Source organism: Euprymna scolopes, chromosome 12 (genome assembly GCF_053919585.1).
Source record: "Euprymna scolopes isolate OS-2025 chromosome 12, ASM5391958v1, whole genome shotgun sequence".
Lineage (NCBI taxonomy): Eukaryota > Metazoa > Mollusca > Cephalopoda > Sepiida > Sepiolidae > Euprymna > Euprymna scolopes.
Window position 1 is genome coordinate 65,378,404 of NC_136493.1, and position 21,982 is coordinate 65,400,385.

Here is a 21,982-nt window from a genome sequence, read left to right on the forward strand (position 1 = left end):
TATGTGTCAGTTTAATAAATGCTAATCACATCTTTTTTGTAAACATGAGTTCAGGCAATGATATTTCGTAATTTGTGCTTGGGTTTGATGTTATCCAATACACTCTGAAAAAATTGGTATAATTCATCTCCAGTAGTACTTACATCTGATTTTCTTAAGACCAACTCAAACTTATCTAGAAAACGTTCTGCTTGGCCACTGGATTTTCGGTTTACGGAGTGGTTGTCATATGATTAATTGCAAATTATTAGCAAAATTGAGTTCCACTATAAGATTTTGTAAGTGTATACTGCTTTTGCATATAAGATTCCTACATTTGGAAACTTTGGCCCACTTTGTAAAATTGTCTAAGGTAATAAACCCATTCAGTGATGATGCTTTGTTAATATATATAGCAAGATACCATCACAAAAAGAAAAGAATATGTTTGTAATTTGACTTTTATTTTGCCAATTCATGATTTTTTCTTTTTTTTTTCAATTCATAAAATGTAGCTTTAAATTTTATTTCTTCAAGTGTAACTGGAAAATCCTTTTATTGTATTTTAAAGTAGGTTTTTATGTTATATATTTAATGAATCACTCTTTCCATTCCATCACTTAGATATGGAATTCACCATGATATCAGCGTATCCTATTTTCTTTAAAATAAATTCCAGTGTATAATTTAAAAGAATGATTCTTCATATTTAAAAGTGATTTGTAACCGACATGCCTTTCTTAAATTTAAATGGACGGTGGTTTGTTTGCAAAATTAATCTTTTTCTATGTAAAAATTTATGAGATCTTTTTATGGCAAATATTACACCTAATTGTCTTTAGCAGACAACTATTAATTATGTTTTTTTACTGTTTACATGAAAGATACAAACACACTCTATTTATAATGCTTTTAACACTTACGGTAATTATACTCTGCACCCACCATATACACAGATATAAATATATATAAATACAAGTATCTATAATATAAAGCTGAACGTCAGTGTGTGTGTGTGTCTGGTCACGAATAGGCTCCTATATGGTTTACTATTATAGAAAACTGATCACATATAATGATAGAGACAGAGGAATGGGTATGTTTGATCTGGTATAATGATGATTCATTAAAATTGTGGGGTCTGCGTACGCGCCTGGTCCACAAAGTGTGGAAATAAAAAATTAAAAAAAAAAACGTTTACAAGTGTTTTTGATATAGATGTACATAATAATACTTTGATAAGTATGTTTTAACTTAAATAGGGATGGTATAATAAAATTGTGGGGTCTGCATTTGCGCCTGGCCTGCATGGAATGGAAATAGGAACGAACTATAACAAAGACGTTTCATATTTATCTGCGTATGTATACTTTGATAATTATGTTTCAGTTTGAAGAAATATGGTATAATAAAATTATGGGGTGTTCGTTCACGCCTGACCTCCATTGAATGGAAATATGTCACAAAGTTTAACAAGGTTTTTTAATATAGATCCACAAAATATTGTGATAAGTGTTTCAGTGTGAACAGGTATGGTATAATAAATTATGGGGTTTATCTATTTTATTTTTTACTTTCATCATATTTTGCTTTGGTTTTGTACCCCAAATTCGAAGCTATCTGTTTACAACCCTTCCTTTTCATAACCTATCATACTTTTATAAATCAGAGTCCATTTTCTGTAGGCTGTTTTTGAACCCAACAATATATATATATATATATATATATATATATATATATAGTCCTGGTCAAAATCATAAGACCACTTAAGAAAGTAAGTGTTTACGCATATTATCGAATTTTAATCAAACAAATGGTTGAAACCATTGCCAAAAGGGAAAATATGATGGAAAAAAATGAAATCTGCTTCATTCGAAACCTTAACCCTGATCTAATAATTATTTTTTAAAAAACAAACATTTTCATCTGGACAAAATAATAAGACCACTTTAATAAAATCGGCTAGTTTTGAAAAAATGAATACGAAAAGCTTTCTATGTTACTAAAAGCAACTTGTTAGTGGATAAAAAATATCTTACTAAATTATAAATGGCAAAAGGGAAACCATTATCAGAGTTTGAGAGAGGAAGGATCTTTGAGCTTGATAGAGGTGGACTCTCCCATGGATCCATTGCAAACGAAGTGAATCGTAGCAAAACGGTCATCACAAATTTTTTAAGAAATCCAGATCAATATGGGCACAAAAAGAGTCTAGGTCGACCAAAAAAAAATAACCCCATCACTGGATCGCCGTATCAGAAGAGGTTTTAAAAAAACTCCAGTATGAGCTCAAGTCGATTGAAAAGCAAAACAGCAGCAGAATGTAGTCCTAAAACTATCAGAAGGCATCTGAAAATGAAGGGTTTCAATCATTTAAAGCGACTGCAGAAACCACGTCTTCTTGAACAGCACAAAACTAACCGACTTAAATATGCTGCCAAATACCAGACTTGGGATGAAGAGAAGTGGGAAAATATAATTTTCTCCGATGAGAAAAAGTTTAATCTAGATGGTCCAGATGTATTTCAACACTACTGGCTTGATAAAAATTTGTCGAAAGAGACTTTTTCAACTTGGCTTAGTGGAGGAGGGTCTTTAATGATCTGGGGTGCTTTCTCGTCAGCTGGGACCCTAAAGTCGCAAGTAGTGAAAGGCCGGTAAACATCATTGAAGTACATTTAAATGCTTGAAAATGCTTCTATCAGGACTGAAGGTCCACGTCTGTGTGGAAGAAATTGGATTTTCCAGCAAGACAACGCTGCAATACACACTTCTCGACAAGCACGAGAATACTTTTCTTCAAATAATATAGAATTGTTAGATCATCCAGCATGTTCTCCGGACCTCAATCCCATTGAAAATCTTTGGAGATGGATGGCAAAAGAAGTGTTCAAGGATGGAACCGAGTATGATTCAATAAATGGACTTTCTGATTCAGTTTTCAGTACATGGGATAAAATTCCTTCGCAACTGATAAAAAACTTAGTCACAAGCATGCCGAAGAGAATTTTTTAAGTAATTCGTAATAATGGAGGCTATACTAAATACTGAGACCCTTTTTAGTAATTTATAATTATCAGTGGTCTTATCATTTTGACCAGGTGAAAATGTTTTTTTTTTTTAAATAATTATTAGATCAGGGTTAAGGTTTCGAATGAAGCAGATTTCATTTTTTCCATCATATTTTCCTTTTTGCCAATGGTTTCAACCATTTGTTTGATTAAAAATTCGACAATATGCGTAAACGCTTACTTTCTTAAGTGGTCTTATGACTTTGACCAGGACTGTATATATATATATATATATATATATATATATATATATATATATATATATATATATCCTTCGATCCACACACTAAAAAGATCGTAAAAATTGAAAAACTAAAAGAAATCTTATCTCTCTATTGTCTAAACGTTTGTTGAAATATATATATATATATATATATATATATATATATATATATATATATATATATATATATATTTCAACAAACGTTGTTAAAGACAATAGAGAGATTAGATTTCTTTTAGTTTTTCAATTTTTACGATCTTTTTAGTGTGTGGATCGAAGGAATTGATATGTTCCGTGTGTAGTTCAAAGTGCTTTTCGCCTTTTGAGAAAAACATCTTTAGGAGGGCTGTGTGAGTATTAGTGCGAGTATGGCTGGTAGGTTTTTATATATAGTAGCAGCGAGGAATGCAGGCAAGCTGTGAGTGCCCAGGCCTATGTTAAGGGATGAGTTAGGTAGAATCATTTCGAATGAAACAAAGGAACGAAAATCACTTTTATTGCTTGAAAATTGATGAACACCTTCACATGAAATAATCATTTGATGGAGGGACAGACGTAACATAAAGATATTGATTTGATTGTCTCTCATTTCCACTCGATACAGAAGGGAAGAAATGAAAAGAAAAAAGTAAAGAAATGAACAAAGAAAAAGAACTAATAACTTTTACTGTAGCATGTCTTTTTCTCTTTGCGGATTTACTTCACTTTATAAATACATTTGGGACGTTCAACATTGACAAATACCTTACTGTATTGTTAACCTTTAGAAAAATAAGCAATGCTTTAAAACTTGTAATCTCTGCAGTTCTGATACTTTAACTATTATGACATTTGATTCCACTATCTTAAAAGGAAAGTCAGAGATTATTTCTCATTGGCTGCATAAGAGGAAATTGATCAGTATAAGACAACCTAAATAATTAAAACTTATCCCATTATCTTTCACAATAGTATGCTAAGGATGTATTTTATCCAGTATCTGGTAACCCAACGGTTTGGGAATGGTTGTTGAATAGTGGGGGAATTACTGATTGCCCTTTATTCACTACACTATAATAAATTTTCTAGAAATCATGAGTTCCTATCTTCTGCGATTCTATGCGTTCCCTGGTTATTTCAGCATGATTTCTTTTTGTTGTGGCTCTTTCTCACTTACAATGATTTCTAGCATCTATAAATTTTTGCCTATTTGCATTTTACTTATGACATACAAATCGGCAGAGTGCATGCTGTGTTTGTGCTGCTGCACAATCTGTAGTGAACCATGAGGGTGTGTGGGGCTTGCTATAATACTTCCATGCAGGGACTCTTCACGATTTAGTTGTCTCATTGGCATTAGCAAGGAGACAAAAGATATTGATCAATGGGGCCTCTCTGATATATTCTCTGATGGCTTCCCAGTCAGCCACTTTTGTAGTAGTATCTAGTCGTTTTGAGCAATGGCTCCTTGCCTTGGAGTTGGGATTTGAATGTGATATCTACTGATACAACTAGGTGGTCTGCGTTTCCGAGTAGACTGTGCGCATTATTTACACAATCCTCTGGTACTGCGGTAAGGAATAGATCTAGAAGTGAAGCTTGCTGGTGGTCACTATCTGGGAAGCGGGTTGGGAACATGACTGTCTGTGTGAGGGAATGGGCTAGAGAGAAGCTATAAGTAGAGTGTTCAACTGCATCTGTGTAACCTGAGAAACCAAGCCAATTTTTATGGTGGACATTAAAGTCACCAAACACATGTATTTTGCCGTTACTATCAAAGGAGAGTGCTGCATCTATACTATCAGAGACATGATCGATTAGAGTACAGTCCTAACTAGAGGTAGAGAAAATATAAGTAACTAACGCTAGTCAAAAAACACGTGAAAGCTTGGTTATCTGATTCCAGATGTTACTCTCTAGTGAAGGGGAGGGGGGAGGTCTTCGAATATAGACTCCAAGTCCATGCATATATCTATCCGAGTCCTTATGGCAGAGAGGGAGGTATCCTGTCATGTTAAAGTAGTTAGAAGGGATTGAAGAGGGCAGGTTTATTTCACTTAATGCTACCTCTGAGTAAACTTCCTGGATATCTATTTGAGGATTTTACTAAGAGGTAAGACTCTACATCATTTAGATTACTTCTAAGCCCATGGATATTTGTGAATGAGAGCCTAAATGAAGGAAGCAAATTGGTTTTGTTTAGGTGGTTTTCTGATTTGATCATGATATTACTTTACTCTGATTTGATCATGATATTACTTTACTCTGATTTGATCATGATATTACTTTGCCATTTCAATACGTTTTGCTTGATTTCAGATTGAGAGAAAGTGTTGAAAACAGTGGGCCAGTTTTGATGACAAGTATACACATGCAACTGGTCTATTAGTCGGGGTCCAACCTAGGACAAGACAAGACTGACCCAGACCAGCCGAGTGAGCACGAGTGACATGCAAGCAAACCTAATTTTCTTAGTTTGTGAAAAAAAGAAAGAAATTGGGGATGGGGAAACGGCATTCAGTGTCCTAGTCAGGAAATAAGGCCAAGCACAATAGGCTCCGGTGGGTATCTGTTGTTGTACCTCTGCGCCTGGCTAAATTAAGAATAAATATATAATTAATAAATAAAGAAGGAGTGTGAAAGCTGGCAATAGGTGAAGCCTATGCACTTCTTAAGCAATTTAGGTTTGCAAACTGGAGAATTTGTTTGTGTTGAAAGTAAGTACGGTAACTCTTATCATGAACCCTTTTATGATTACCTCCCTTTTACGTTGTAGTCCCATAATCCCTTTTTACTCCCCACTTCTTCTTCCTGTTCTAAAATAAAAAATATACTTCTCTTCATACCTGTCACACGCATGTTCATGTCCTCCTTCAAATATTTGTTCCAGTTCCTTTTCTCTTTTCACTGAAATGCAACTTGCAACAGGTTATGTGCCCAGGAGCGATAATGGAAGCCGATGGAACAGACTTTTATTTGACGGAGATAAAACCAAATACGAAATTTGAGAGACAAAATTTTTATGTCATTTATGCACGCTCGGCCTAAATGATGCCATTTTAGGTATACACCTTAATAGAGACGGAAGTGACACCGAGAGAAATGAAGATGCTTACTCCTAACTTGTACAGTTTCTGGGCAACAAAAGTTTATCCTTAATAATGAGAGAAGCTACAGATAACGGGAGAAAAGCTCTCAAAATATTACACGAACACTGCTCAAGCAAAGGAAAACCAAGAGTAATCTCCTTGTACACCCAACACACGTCTCTCAAAAAGAAAGGAGACGAAAACGTCACAAAATACGTGATAAGGACTGAGACAATTTTAACAACTCTGAGAAATGCCGGGCAAATAGTTGGCGATGCCCTAATTATCACCATGATATTAAAAGGCTACCAAACTGCTATGACCCTTTTCCGATTTATGTGACACACAGCAACAAAGAAATAACATTCCTGGAATTTAAAACAGAACTCCATGGTTTCGACGAAACATTGAAACATAAAATCCAGTCGACCAGTGACGAAGTGATGAAATTAACATCGTCTTTTTCAGAGAATACAATGGAGAGCCGTCACCACCATGACGAACATGAAATATCGCTCTTCACATGTGTTGGAAAAAGACATTTATCAAAGGAATTGTACCAACAACAAACACAAACAGCGAAAACAGTGGTGTAGTTATTGTAAAAGTAACACCCATAAAAGGGAGTTCTGCTGTTATAAGCGAAAAGACATGACACCGAAGAAAACTTCTTCGCATTCAAAGCGGAGGACTACTACTATACCCGGAACTTAATACCACATACAAACCTACTAGTCGATGCAGGGGCCACTTTGCACATTATAACAGACGCAAAGAAATTTAAGAATTTCGACCCAACATTCCGTTATGAAAACCACTATATGGAGTTGGCAGACGGAACTAAAACCAGTGGCTTAGCCTTAAAAAGGGGAGATGCTGAAGTTTGCCTTTTAGACACTAACGGAAACTCCATTACGACTACCTTAAAAGAGGCACTACTTATACCTTCATATCCACAGGATGTATTTTCTGTGAAAACTGCGACCTAAAATGGAGCGACAGTTATTTTTGAAGAAGACAGGAAACTAAAACATAAAAATGGAACAAAATTCAAAATACATGTGCACAACAGACTATACTACCTAAAAACTATGGAGGAAGGAAATGCAGAAGACAGTTGTCATCAATGCCACTATATTCACACGTGGCATAAAATACTTGGCCATTGCAATTATGGTGACATAGCAAAACTACCCGATGTGGTTGAAGGGATGAAAATAAAAAATAAGACTGCAAACAACAAAAACTGCAATATCTGCATCCAAGGAAAATTTTCTCAGAAAATAAATAAATCTCCCGACAAAAAAGCGACAAATATTCTGCATTTAGTTCATTCAGACCTATCTGGCCTCATAGAATCAATGGATTTAAATGGGGAAAAATACGCCATCTCATTCACTGACGACTTTTCTGGTGCCGTATTTGTATATTTTATTAACAACAAAAGTGACACCACACTTGCCACCAAAAAAATTTTTGCAGATATTTCCCCATACGGCAAAATAAAAATACTGAGGTCGGATAATGGTTCAGAGTTCAAGTCAAACGATTTTGAAAAAATACTCTGCCGTAACAACATAAAACACGTGACCTCAGCGCCATACTCACCTCATCAAAATGGAATGGCAAAAAAAAAAACAAAAAAAAAAACTGGCGAACTCTATTCGAAATGACAAGATGCCTTATTAAAGCGGCTTACTGAAAGCACTGTGGAGCTATGCAGTTATGGCATCTGCAGTCATACGGAACAGATACTTCAATAACCATCTAAAACAGACGCCCTACTACAAGATGACCGGGAGAAAACCGGACTTATCAAGGATGCACATTTTCGGTTCGCTTTGCTATGCCTACTCCAACATAAAAAGAAAGCTAGACCCAAGGCGCCAGATGAGAATCTTCATCGGATACGATAGAAATAGCCCGGCATATCTTTTTTACCAGTCTGTGTTTACACACTTTCCTGTTTTCTGGGTGGTAGATCACAAACAACACTAATGACCAACACACTCAAACACAAACCCACTCATCAAGCGATGATGATGCACATTTTTCCCTAAGAAACTTAATAAAAAGTTTAAAGTCAAGGGAAAACCCTGAACAGTCCAATACCGACAAACAAACCGAGTTATAGTAGAAACTAGCTGTACACGAAGATACCCGACGCACGAGCACAAAATGCCCAGCTACCTAGAAGACTATGTGATGGTAGTCCAGGATGGGAGCCGCCATGCATTAATCAACACTGACTACTGTTACAAGGCCACACACGGCATACCCCGCACTTACAGAGAAGCTGTGACTTCCCCAGCGACACACCACTGGATCCAAGCAATGTGGGAAGAAATTGACTCCCTGAAGGAAAATAATGTATACCATCTAACACCCTTGCCCAAAGGCAGAACGACAGTAAGCTGTAGATGGGTGTATAAAATCAAAGAAAACGCCTACGAGTCCCCTAAATACAAGGCCAGATTCGTCGCAAATGGATACGACATGACACCAACTGCACTACACGAAAAAAAAATCACCCAATCCATCTAATCGCATACAGTGACGCCAATTGGGCGTGTGATCAACCAGACAGATGCAGTACATCCGGATATTGCTTTAGCCTAACCCAGGATGGGCCACCTATTTCCTGGAAGTCAAAAAGGCAACCTATAGTCGATCTATCTATGGGCGAGGCTGAGTACGTAGCGCTGGCAAAAGCTACCCAAGAGGGGCTATACCTTATGCAACTATTCAAGGAAATGGATACACACCAAGAACACGTCCCCATCAAAATATTTGGAGACAGTCAAAGCACTATAGCGCTTTCTAAGGAGCCCATTCATCGGCAGAGATGTGAACACATTGACATTAAGTACCATTTTATCAGAGAAGCTCTTAATAATAACAAAATACAAATAATTTACTGTCCCACTGCAGACATGATCGCCGACATCATGACAAAACCTCCAACCTGGACGAAGCTGGACAAGTTTTTAAAAAAATTTTTATTTGGACCCTAAACTGACACTAATTTGCTCTCACATATCTTTGTTTTTGTAAAAAAAAAAAATAATAAGCTGAGAGCAAGAGGGGGTGTTGAAAGTAAGTACAATAACTGTTATCATGGACCCTTTTATGATTATCTCCCTTTTACGTTGTAATCCCATAATCCCTTTTTACTCCCCGCTTCCTCTTCCTGTCCGAATATAAAATATACTTCTCTTTATACCCGTCACACGCATATTCATGTCCCCCTTCAAATCTTTGTTCCAGTTCCTTTTCTCTTTTCACTGAAAACTCGCAACAGTTTGAGCCACCAGCTCTGGGAAGGTTGTCGACCATGACTAAGGAGACCTTCCTCCCCAATTTTTATATCAGATTTTTCTTTCTCCTTGATGGATGACCTGAGAAGTTCTACAGGTCGATTACTTCGATAGGGGTAACCATGCGCCTGGTTTCCACACCAAGTATTTCTACGCCCCCACAGGGATGAGAATATTCAGTATAATACTTAAATAAAGTTTTGCTCTACTCTTAATGAATAAGCGAAAAATTAGAGATAGAATTCCTCTCTCACATTAAGAAAGAAACCGTGTATACATTAAGTATGGCGAGAAGACTAACCTGTTTTAGTAATTAATTTGTTTTGAAATAAGTGAATAAAATATTAATAAATACCTGGATATGTAAGAAATACTAAGTAAAAAAAGAAAAAAGAAATGGTGGGATTAGATTTACATAGGTTACATATAACACAGAATAGATAGATGTACTTTTCTTGTCCATTCGAGCAACCCAGGAAGGGGATACCCAACAAAAATTACTTAATTATTGAAGCAGATAGCCCAACAAATATTTATTTACATTAGATTTAAAGAAGGCCCTATAGTATTCAGTTATGAAGCAGCATCATGCTATTTTATTTTACAGAAAGAAAGAAACTTTGTCCATCAAAGGGGGGTTCTTTAAGAAAGGAGCCATTCATTTCAACTGCGATATTAATGAGGATCTGAGTGTTAGTGGTCAAAGGAAAGACGCTTGACTTTAGAAGTGTTAAAAGTAACACCTTTTTTCTAGTTGCATCATCGTGTGCCAAATTGGAAGAGAAAGAGAGTCATCAATGCTCTTCGAAGTGCTGGGATAGTTGTGTCATCTGCATAAATGTCAATGAAAAATCTCAAAATATAATTTGGAAGATTATTTATGAAGATTGGGAAGAAGATAAAGCCCAGAATGGATGCTTAAGGTATGCAGTACTTCTGCCCATTAAAAACTAATATAATATCAAAATGCAAAAGGATTTGATTGTTGAATGGTCTTTCCAGATATCTCATAACTAGCAATCTTATGAAGTAAGCCTTTGTGTTAAATCCCATCAAAAACCTTTGATATAGCAGGAGCTATCGCCCTAGAAACTAAACTCCCGTTGATAAAGTTGCTAATCTTGATCAAATAAGCAAATTTTTTATTGCTTATTACTAAGTAGCTTTTGCTGAAATGGTTGGTAACTTTTTATTACAGATTCAAGGAACTTATTTATGAGAAACCACCGATTGATTGGCATTTACTGAGGAAAGAACCGATCTCCAGTATTTTTTTTTAATATATGCGTGTGCGTGTTTCTGTGTGTGTGTGTGTGTGCACGCGCGTGTGTGTGTGTATGCGTTTGTTTTACAAGTAGTATCTTTATAACTATTATCATCGCCATTTTTATTACTGCTTTTTATTCTTATTAGTAAATTTCTTATTATCATTAGTAAGATTGTTATGAACATTAGTGTTTTTTACTGTTATTATTATTACTACTATTATTATTATTACACATGATCATTGACATTTTCATAATTATTATTGTTTATCGCTATTATTAGGAATAACATTATTATTAATATTATATTATTATTATTATTATTAATTGTCGACCATGAATAATAATAATAATAATAATAATAATAATAATAATAATAATAATAATAATAATAATAGCAGTGAGGTCAAGCTTTGTATCATCGAAAAATTGACCGGGCAAGGAGAGCGGTGTGCCAAATACTATTTCCGCTGGTGAACGTTCCAATCCTCACTTTTCCAGGTATTTACGCAGATGCTCGGCGTTAAACATATAAAAACCACTGCCTATCATCCATGCGCCAACGGTCTTGTCGAGAGATTTCATCGAGCACTCAAAGTTTCTCTATCTACGAAACACCCCACCAACAACTGGGTAGATGAACTACCCCTAACACTCCTATCTATCCGGAACTCCCTCAAAGAGGATTTGGAATGTTCACCAGCGGAAATAGTATTTGGCACACCACTCTCCTTGCCCGGTCAATTTTTCGATGATACGAAGCTTGACCTCACTGCTACAAACTCCTTCACCCAAGAACTACGCCATAAAATGGCCCAGTTAAAATACTCACCGCCAAGGCAACCCACACCAAACACTCACGTTCCACAACAGCTCCGGGATTGCGAGTTTATCTACATCCGCAGAAGCCCCTGACACCGACATACCAGGGTCCCTTTAGAGTCCAGAAACGCTCGGACAAGCACCTCACCATCGAGCGAGGAAATCGAACAGACACCATCTCGATCGATAGAGTGAAACCTGCTCGACTAGAAAAGTCAACACACGAGCCTGAACGCAGCTCAACCCATAGAGATCCCCCACCTGCACCAGAAAGCATCCGGATACAACCCGCTCCACCAGAGCCAGCAGCGGATCGTGAAGCACACACCATTCCACCAAGAAAAACCCGTGTAGGAAGGAAGGTCACCTTCCTAGAAAAATACAAATCCTACATTTACTTTAATTGATAACGATCAATTATCCAGGGAGGGGGCCTTGTCGCGGCTCGGCCGCTAACAACAACAACAACAACAACAACAACAACAACAACAACAACAACAACAACAACAACAGACAACCGGCCACTGACAGCCTCCGCCGAAATCAGCAGTAGCCAGTAATATCAGCAGCCTTCACGTGATTTCAGAGCCCCGTTTTAGAAAAGAAATTTAAAAAAGACATCTTTTCTACAACAAAAACAAAACAACGAACTTTAATTTCCTGGAAAAACTTCATTAAATACAAACAACGAACTCCTTCAGCATCGACTGTTTGTAAAGAACACATCCGAGAATTGATATTTACTGTTGTTTAGAAACAACTTCCGGCCCCCTCCATGTGACTAGCAGTCCCCCGAATATACGGCGATGTTTTCCACCACTCGGCAGCTTGGTTTCTGAAAATCCAGATAACACCAACGAAGAAGTAACCAAAGAAGCCCCAAAAAAGGAAGAACAGACTAAGTCGGCGAGGGAGGAAAGAACCAGAAAACTCTCTTTCTGGCCCGGGAAAAAATCTGCTCCGCCGACTTAAGCCATACGGTCAGTGACCTCAACGGACGCCAGAGGAAATTTCTAAAGGAACTGGAGGCCCTGAAGATAGTGGATGGGAAGGAGGTCACAGACCCCATGAATTTCAGCGAGGCTCCATCTCTCATTACCTTCGTCCGGGTGAACAGGGGAGGCAGAGCTAAGGCTCTGTGGAAAATGATCGAAGAAGGCAAAAAGGCCTTCACAGAGATAAAAATAGTAGACGAGGAGCACCCATCACTCGGCAAGATAGCTAAGCAATGTGAAGGGAGGGCCCCACTTTACGTTCACCCTTCATTCTATAGGGCACTAAAGATGACGTTCCCCCTGGACGTGGGGGGCCTGGCTCGAGACGGGCGGCTTACGTCCGACCTGCTCACGGGCAGTCTCAGTGAAGCCTTCGATGTCCTGAACCCCGAGGACTTTAGACCCCTAGTAGACGAATGCTACTAGGTAGTGGAAACATGGATACGAGCTTAAATCTAGCTAGCTTAAATGCGAGGGGCATGAGATCTCGAAGCAAGGCTGCTCGCATGCTGAGGGATCTCGTGGCCCTTGAGGTAGATGTAGCCACCATACAAGAGACCCACTTTGTTGGGGCCGGGGACTGCGATGTGCTGGTGAACGATTTTGATGTTTACTCAGCATATGCCAGCCTCCAGAACCGGGGGGTTTCTGTACTAGTAAGTCGCACTCTGTCTGCGACGGTTACACTTGTCCACGCGGATGCTCATGGGAGGCTGGTCGTGGTCGATGTTGCCGTTAAAAGCGGCGCGTTTCGGATCGTGGCAGTTTACGCGCCTAATCTCCCCAGCAAGAGGGTTTCCTTTTTTCGGGAGGTGGAGGTGTTTCTCTCTTCGGGTCCGGAGCAGGTAGTTTTAATGGGGGACTGGAATGCCATCCTGGACCCCAGCATAGATAAGGTCGGGGGGGGGGGGGGGTTAGAGGGTCGGGGGGGGGTGAAAGCAGCCTGTCTGACCTGATGGCCTTGTGCGATCTGGTCGATAGGTTCCGTCTGGATCACCCCGGGAGGGAGATGTGGACGTGGCAATCTAACTCGGCCGCCTGTGCAAGTTCATACTTGGACAGGATGTTAATTAGAAGGGGCGATATAGATTTCCTATCTTGTCCCACATTCCACTGGTTAGGTCATTCGGACCACAGACTCGTGTTGGCCCGTTTGAAATTAGGTAATAGACCTAGGTTGGCTGGCTACTGGAAGATGAACGCCTCCTTATTGGAGTCGGTCGACTTCCGGGAGCAGCTGATTACACTAATTCAGAGGGAGTTAGTGGGGGCGGTTACCGGGAGTAGATGGTGGGTTAACCTTAAGGCAACCATTAGGCGCTTTTGTGTCCAATACAGCCAACACTTCGCATTAACTAGGGCTCGGACCAAAAGGCAATTAGATGATAGATTGACCCGGGCGGTGGCAGGGGGAGATTCCCTAGAACTAGCTCTAGTTAAGGGGGACCTCAATCGCTTGGCTAGCGAGCGATATGAAGGTCAAGTAGTTAGGGCTAGGTTAGAAAGAGTCTCCAACGAAGCCGTGAACGTTGACGCTGTTGAGCGTAGGGCCGCCCTAAGACGCGGCTGGGATGGGTACATTCGGGAGGTGAAAAACCTGGAAGGGCGTTCTCTCGTGTCGGCGCGGGAGATCTGCAATGGGTTTCGGCAACATTTGGAGGAGCGCTTCACCAAACTACCCAGACTCCGCGGCCAGGAGTTTGGCAGCTATTTAGCTGGCTCGCCCCGCCTTACTGTGGCCCGAGCGGCTAGCTGCGAGGGGATGGTTACGGAGCGTGAGGTCATTACTGCGTTGAAGCAGGTTGGCCACAACAAATCTCCGGGGCTCAATGGTTTACCTTACGAACTGTTCTTGAGGCTGTCGCCCATGTTTATGCCCCTTCTGACGGGCATGTTTAACCACTGGTTTGCCCAGGACTCGATCCCGAGGCAGGTAACCAAAGGAGTGGTCACGCTTCTGAAGAAGGGGAACCAACATGGAGGGGGGAATCTAGACGATTATAGACCCATTACTCTGCTTAACGCAGATTTCAAGATTTTTCCGCGTTCTTGCGAACCGATTGCAGGTTGTTATCAACGACTTGATCGAACCGGATCAGAACTACGCTGTGAAGGGTCGATCGATTCAGAACAATCTGCACTTGATTCGCATGATCTTAGAGGGGTTAGAAGACGACACGGAAGCCGCGCTGATCAATTTAGATCAGTCCAAGGCGTTCGACAGGGTGAACCATGGGTTCCTGAGGGCTGTTGTGGAAACCGCCGGCTTTGGTCCGGACTTCCGCAAGTGGATCTCTGCCCTGTATCGTGATCCCGCGGTTGTGGTGCAAGTAAATGGTAGGTTGTCGGAGTCCTTTGGGGTCTCCCAGTCGGTGCGGCAGGGTTGCCCGCTGTCGCCTCTGCTTTATGTCCTGGCGTTGGAGCCCTTCCTTTGCAAATTAAAGGACGAGGCGGCGAGACCAGTCCTACGCGGCATAGCTCTGCCTGGTGGCAAATTCGCCAGGGTGTCCGCGTACGCCAATGACGTCACCGTGTTTGTTGCGCGCCGTATCGATATCAAAGCGGTGATAGAGGCGATCGCTGAGTATGAAGTTGTTACAGGGGCCGTAATCAATCGTAGCAAGTCCGTTGGCCTGCGGTTGGGCGCCTGGACCGGGGTAAACTCGCTTCCAGGTGCGTTCGGTTGGCCCGGTAAAGATCCTCGGAGTGTGGTTCGGGCCGGACCTCCAGCTGGACAAGAATTGGTCGGAAGTACAGACTAAGGTCGAGTCGTCAGTAAGGACTTGGATTCGGAGGAGATTGTCCTTGAAGGGTCGTGCGGAGGCATGTGCTACGTACGTGTTTCCTTTGATCCTTTACCGTTTATCTGTTCTTCCCCTGCCTGCTGTAAGGCTTTAGAGCGCCTCCTGTTCAAACTTCTTTGGATGGGAGGAAAGCCGTTTGTCCGTAGACAGGTCTGTACACAGAAGCTTAGCGAGGGAGGCTTAGGGATGCCTGATCTGCAAAGTCACAAGCACGCAGAAAGATTGGCGTTCCTGAGTCGGACACTGATGGAGGAAACGCACTGGGTACCAGTTGTGGAACAGGCTTTTCCACGGCTCATGCTCGACCCTGCCGCTGAAGGTCGCAGAAGACCGGCGGGGGAAAGGTGTTTCCTGACCGAATGCCGAGCTGCCCTTAGGGCATTACCGGGGTCCAGTGACCTTGCACGGCCTAGGTGGAGGCTATATGAGAAATTAGTGGTGGGGACTGCAAAAGACCCGCTGGTGGAGCGGCTGCATCTGTCGAGGGGGGAAGTTCTCTCGCTGTGGAGTTGGGCGCCTGCCAGTAGCCATATTAATAACTCTGAATTTTCACTTACGTGGAGGCTAGTCCAGGACGCGCTGCCACTCTTCGGCAAACTAGCCAGGGACGATCGGGATAGTGAATATTATTATCCCCCGTGCCCACGCTGCAATGATGATGAGGAGGAGACGAGAGAACACGCGTTCTTTCTTTGCAGCGGGGCGCGGAGTCTCTGGGAGTATGTCAAGGGGGTAACGGCTCGCATCGACCCCGAGCGGTCGGTGCCACTTGATTTAGCGTACGTTGTCGATAATGTGGACCCGCCGTTTGACAGGGAGAAACGGTTGGTGTTTCTAGCAATCCTAGCGGTGGCTAGGTTAGTGACGTGGGTTTCACGTCTGGACATTGTCCATGAGGAGCGATCTGTTTCTGATCACGATCTGGTTTTCGTTTTAAGTATCAACTTAAAATGAAAATCAGATGCGATTGGAAAAGATTGCACCGCATGGACTTTGATAGGAGATGGGTGCACAACACTACTAGTTTGTGCATCCGACAAGGCGCTAGTTTTCAGTTCGTGTTTCCACCCTAGAGGTATTGGTCCTAGAGTGCTGAGGTTTCTTTTTCTCGGAACCCAGCCCTTAAGACATTGTAATATAAGGTTTACCTTATAAGATGGGTAGTTTTTTAGGCTAGGTAGGCGTGTAACCACCAAGAGTGGATAGCTTGTGCTTTTTTGTAGGGCCTAGGCTAGGGTAGTATGCGTGTTGATCCTGTTCCCATAGCTCTTTATTTTTGTTAGATTGGTACTAGGAGAGCTTCCAAAGATGCCCAAAAGTTCACTTGTTTTATTTTGTCTCAGGCCTATTATGACCCATCACGTACTTTATCTTGGAAGACGCCATCCATCCCTGTTGTCCCCAACCCTAATTTATTTTTCATACAATTCCCTAGGTCCTCCACTCCCTTCTAGGGAACGACCTGCTTGCTTTCACCTCTTTCCCCCCGGGGGAAGTGGACCGAAAGACAGTGGGCGTTTCACATGACAGACCAGCGATTAGGTAGGGAGGGTCCCCTTACTAACCTGCCCCCATAGGCATTTTGTACATTTTGTTTTATTTTTTGGGTGTATTCTAGTTTGCCCCCCTCCCCATCATCTCACCCCCATTATATATATAAAAAAAAAAAAAAATGCCTTAGTTTGTAAATATGTTTTTTCCTTTGTTTTACTTGTAAATATGTTATATGTTTTTCTTATTCTTTTCCTTTTCATAGCGTGAATGTCACCCGCCATCCCGTAAGCTGGGGAGCTGTTATTTTAAGTAGGTCCTGGTAAGAATGTTAGGCGGAATAGTGCGTGATAGAAACTCTAGTGTAGATTTTACAATAAAGTACTTGCTATCCAACGCAAGTCTAGCTAAGGACTAGAAAGACCCCTATTTTTCCCCACTTCCCCTTACTGGTCATAGTGCCTAAGCGCTTTCGTACCCCAAATAAGGTCTTGGCAGTAGATAATGCCAAGGCCGGGGACGAAAGGCTAAATATCAGCTTGGTCTCGGCAAAGCTCTGCACTTGCTCACGGTCTCCTCACCGTTCGACGCTCGCGCATTCACTGTGACTCCAGTCTCTTCACTGTAGCACTCAGTCCAGTCCACCACCACTACCGTGGCTCCGGTCTCCAGCCGTAGAAGTCCACCACCACTACCATGGCTCCGGTCTCCAGCCGTAGAAGTCCACCACCACTACCGTGGCTCCGGTCTCCAGCCGTAGAAGTCCACCACCACCACCGTGGCTCCGGTCTCCAGCCGTAGAAGTCCACCACCACTACCGTGGCTCCGGTCTCCAGCCGTAGAAGTCCACCTCATCACCACGACTCCGGTCTCCATGTCGTCCGTATCTCGTATACACTGACGCCTCCTTCTCAGTGTCTGTCCGATCCGAGCGCCCGTCCGAACCTGATGAACACTGAACCCTCAGTGTTGCCAATTCGTCCGTCCATTCCTCTCATACACTGACGCCTCCTTCTCAGTGTCTGTCCGATCCGAGCGCCCGTCCGTACCTGATGAACACTGAACCCTCAGTGTTGCCAATTCGTCCGTCCATTCCTCTCATAACCTGACGCCTACACATCAGTACAGTCCCAGTCGGACCCAAGTCGACCGATCACCCGCACCAGTTACCACGCCGACTTCTCCGACGTCATCCCAGCATTCCAGCTCACGGCGAACCGACAAGCATCCCCCTGACGGAATACACTGGCGACGGACCCCGGACCAACGTCGCCCAGTGGAAAATTCACACTTACCACCCTTTTGTTTGCCTAAATAAAAGGCGAAACTTCGTCTTTAACCTAAACTGCCCGCGTTTGTCATTCTTCTTTGTTCTGCTGTTGTCTTCCTTGCCCTTGTGTCTGACGTTTGTTTAGTTGTACGGTCAGTTGGCTAACCACCTTCAGGCCCCTCACTGCAACAACAACAACAATAATAATAATAATAATAATAATAATATTTATCATTATTATTATTATCATTATTATTATTATTATTATTATTATTATTATTATGATGATGATGATGATGATGATGATGATGATGATGATGATGATGATGATGTCACCATTATCATCGTCATCATTAATATAATGACTTTTCGACAGACTTATAATTACTAATAAGCTAAGATTTTGCCACACTTAAAACTTTCTAATCCTCACTCCCAATCCTTTTAATATTAACATCGAATTGCAACACTTTGCAAAAAAAATTGTTTCGGTCTGTCTAGACAATATCCGGTTAAAGTAAAACAAACTTTCACGTGATGGGCTTTCTTTCTTTTTGTTATTTACATTTTTTCAATTTTTTTTTTTTTTTTGCCCAAACTTAATTTTTAAACAATTAGTCTGAAATCACCTTTTTTAATTAAGCCAACGATGAGAGATGGCATGCAGTATTTCTGTTCTTTTTATTTCTCGATCCCACATGACTGGAGATCAACTTTTCTTTGGATTGCTTCTGCTTCACTGTCCGAAAAAACAATGTCCACTATTTCAGCTGCTTTGAAAACTGTCCAACCGGACCATTTACTTTACACTGGATTATTTAATTTTGGACTTCATTCTCCCTAAAGAATTATTTTCGCCTTTTGGATTACCTTGAGGGAATCTTCATACAAGCTAAAATAATATGCACGATTTTTTATTTTTATTTTTTACATATCCAACTTTTTTCACTTCTTTTTCTTGGCAAGTTATGACTATAAAAATTGCAGTTTCACTTAATGCAATAACCAGAAAATTCTAGCATTGCTGCAAATATAATATCTTTCTGTCTTCTGATGAGAAGAATAGCATTTTTTTAAACTTCGCGGAATAAGGACTTACTAAATTGTTTTGTCGAAAAATAAATTTTGATTGTAAATTTCAATTTACTGTTTTAATTTTCTTTCTCTCTTATATAAACGACGGATTATATAGACGGATTAATAAATATGTATTTCAAGATAAAAGTTTAATAATAATTTTCCAGTTGTAATAATTATTTAATTTTTTTTGTTTTTTCATTACAATGGATCCGTTTTTGTTTTTTTCATTATAGTAAATCAATTGCAGGGTCTGTAAGGACCCAAAGCATGGCCTGCTGGTTACTATCTCACAATAATTTTAATGTAATGACTTAAATTAAGTTTTGTCAATTTCAAATATTTCAAGGATAATGTGCATGAGTTGCACATGTTAAACAGGGTGTATGTGCAGTGAGGTGCATATATTGTCTATGTTAAATAGGGTGTATGTCCAGTGAGGTGCATATATTGTCCATGTTAAATAGGGTGTAAGTGCAGTGAGGTGCATATATTGTCTACGTTAACCAGGGCGTATGTGCAGTGAGGTGCATATATTGTCCATGTTAAATAGGGCTATGTGCACTGAGGTGCATATATTGTCTATGTTAAATAGGGTGTATGTGCAGTGACGTGCATATATTGTCTACGTTAACCAGGGTGTATGTGCAGTGACGTGCATATATTGTCTATGTTAAATAGGGTTATTTGCAGTGAGGTGCATATACTGTCTATGTTAAATAGGGTGTATGTGGAGTGAGGTGCATATATTGTCCATGTTAAATAGGGTGTATGTGCAGTGAGGTGCATATATTGTCTATGTTTAATAGGGTGTACGTGCAAGGAGGTTCATATATTATCTTTGTTAAATAGGGTGTATGTGCAGTGAGGTGCATATATTGTATATGTTTAATAGGGTGTATGTGCACTGAGGTGCATATGTTAAATAGGGTTATATGCAGTGAGGTGCATATATTGTCTATGTTAAATAGGGTGTGTTTGCACTGAAGTTCATGTATTGCCGATGTTAAATAAGGTGTATGTGAAGTGCGGTGCATTATTGTCAATGTTAAATAAAGTGTATGTGCACTGAGGTGCATATATTGTCTATGTTAAACGGGGTGTATGTGCACTGAGGTGCATATATTGTCTATGTTTAATAGGGCGTATGTGCAGTGTGGTGCATATATTGTCTATGTTTAATAGGGTGTATGTGCAGTACGGTGCGTGTATTGTCTATGTTAAATAAGGTGTATGTGCACTGAGGTGCATATATTGTCTATGTTAAATAGGGTGTGTGTGCACTGAGGGTCATGTATTGTCGATGTGAAATAAGGTGTATATGCAGTCCGGTGCATGTATTGTCTATGTTAAATAAGGTGTATGTGCAGTGAGGTGCATATATTGTCTATTTTAATAGGGTGTATGTTCAGTGCGGTGCATATATTGTCTATGTTAAATAGGGTGTACGTGCAAGGAGGTTAATATATTATCTATGTTAAATAGGGTGTATGTGCAGTGAGGTGCATATATTGTATATGTTTAATAGGGTGTATGTGCACTGAGGTGCATATGTTAAATAGGGTTATGTGCAGTGAAGTGCATATATTGTCTATGTTAAATAGGGTGTGTTTGCACTGAAGTTCATGTATTGCCGATGTTAAATAAGGTGTATGTGCAGTGAGGTGCATATATTGTCTATGTTAAATAGGGTGTGTGTGCACTGAGGGTCATGTATTGTCGATGTGAAATAAGGTGTATATGCAGTCCGGTGCATGTATTGTCTATGTTAAATAAGGTGAGGTGCATATATTGTCTATTTTTAATAGGGTGTATGTTCAGTGCGGTGCATGTATTGTCTATGTAAAATAAGGTGTATGTGCAGTTAGGTGCATGTATTGTCCATGTTAAATAGGGTGTATATGCAGTGAGGTGCATATATTGTCTATGTTAAACATGGTGTATGTTAAGTTAGGTGCATGTATTGTCTATATTAAACAGGGTGTATGTGCAGTGAGGTACATATATTTTCTATGTTAAATAGGGTGTATATGCAGTGAGGTGCATATATTGTCTATGTTTAACAGGGTGTATTCAAAGTAAGATGCATGTATTGTCTATATTAAACAGGGTGTATGTGCACTGAGGTGCATATATTGTCTATGTTTAACTTGGTGTATGTGCAGTGAGGTGCATATATTGTCTATGTTAAATAGGGTGCATGTGCAGTGAGGTGCATGTATTGTCTATGTTTAATAGGGTGTACGTGCAAGGAGGTTCATATATTATCTTTGTTAAATAGGGTGTATGTGCAGTGAGGTGCATATATTGTATATGTTTAATAGGGTGTATGTGCACTGAGGTGCATATGTTAAATAGGGTTATATGCAGTGAGGTGCATATATTGTCTATGTTAAATAGGGTGTGTTTGCACTGAAGTTCATGTATTGCCGATGTTAAATAAGGTGTATGTGAAGTGCGGTGCATTATTGTCTATGTTAAATAAGGTGTATGTGCACTGAGGTGCATATATTGTCTATGTTAAATAAGGTGTATGTGCACTGAGGTGCATATATGGTCTATGTTTAATAGAGTGTATGTGCAGTGCGGTGCATGTATGT

The 21,982-nt window shown here is 40.3% G+C and overlaps 1 protein-coding gene across 13 annotated transcripts in view; it reads right to left on the bottom strand.

Moving 5' to 3' along the window:
- Window positions 1-21,982, bottom strand: part of LOC145291306 (integrin alpha-9-like) — a 971,358-nt gene that overhangs the window by 588,560 nt on the left and 360,816 nt on the right. The gene's annotated exons all lie outside the window — the stretch shown is intronic.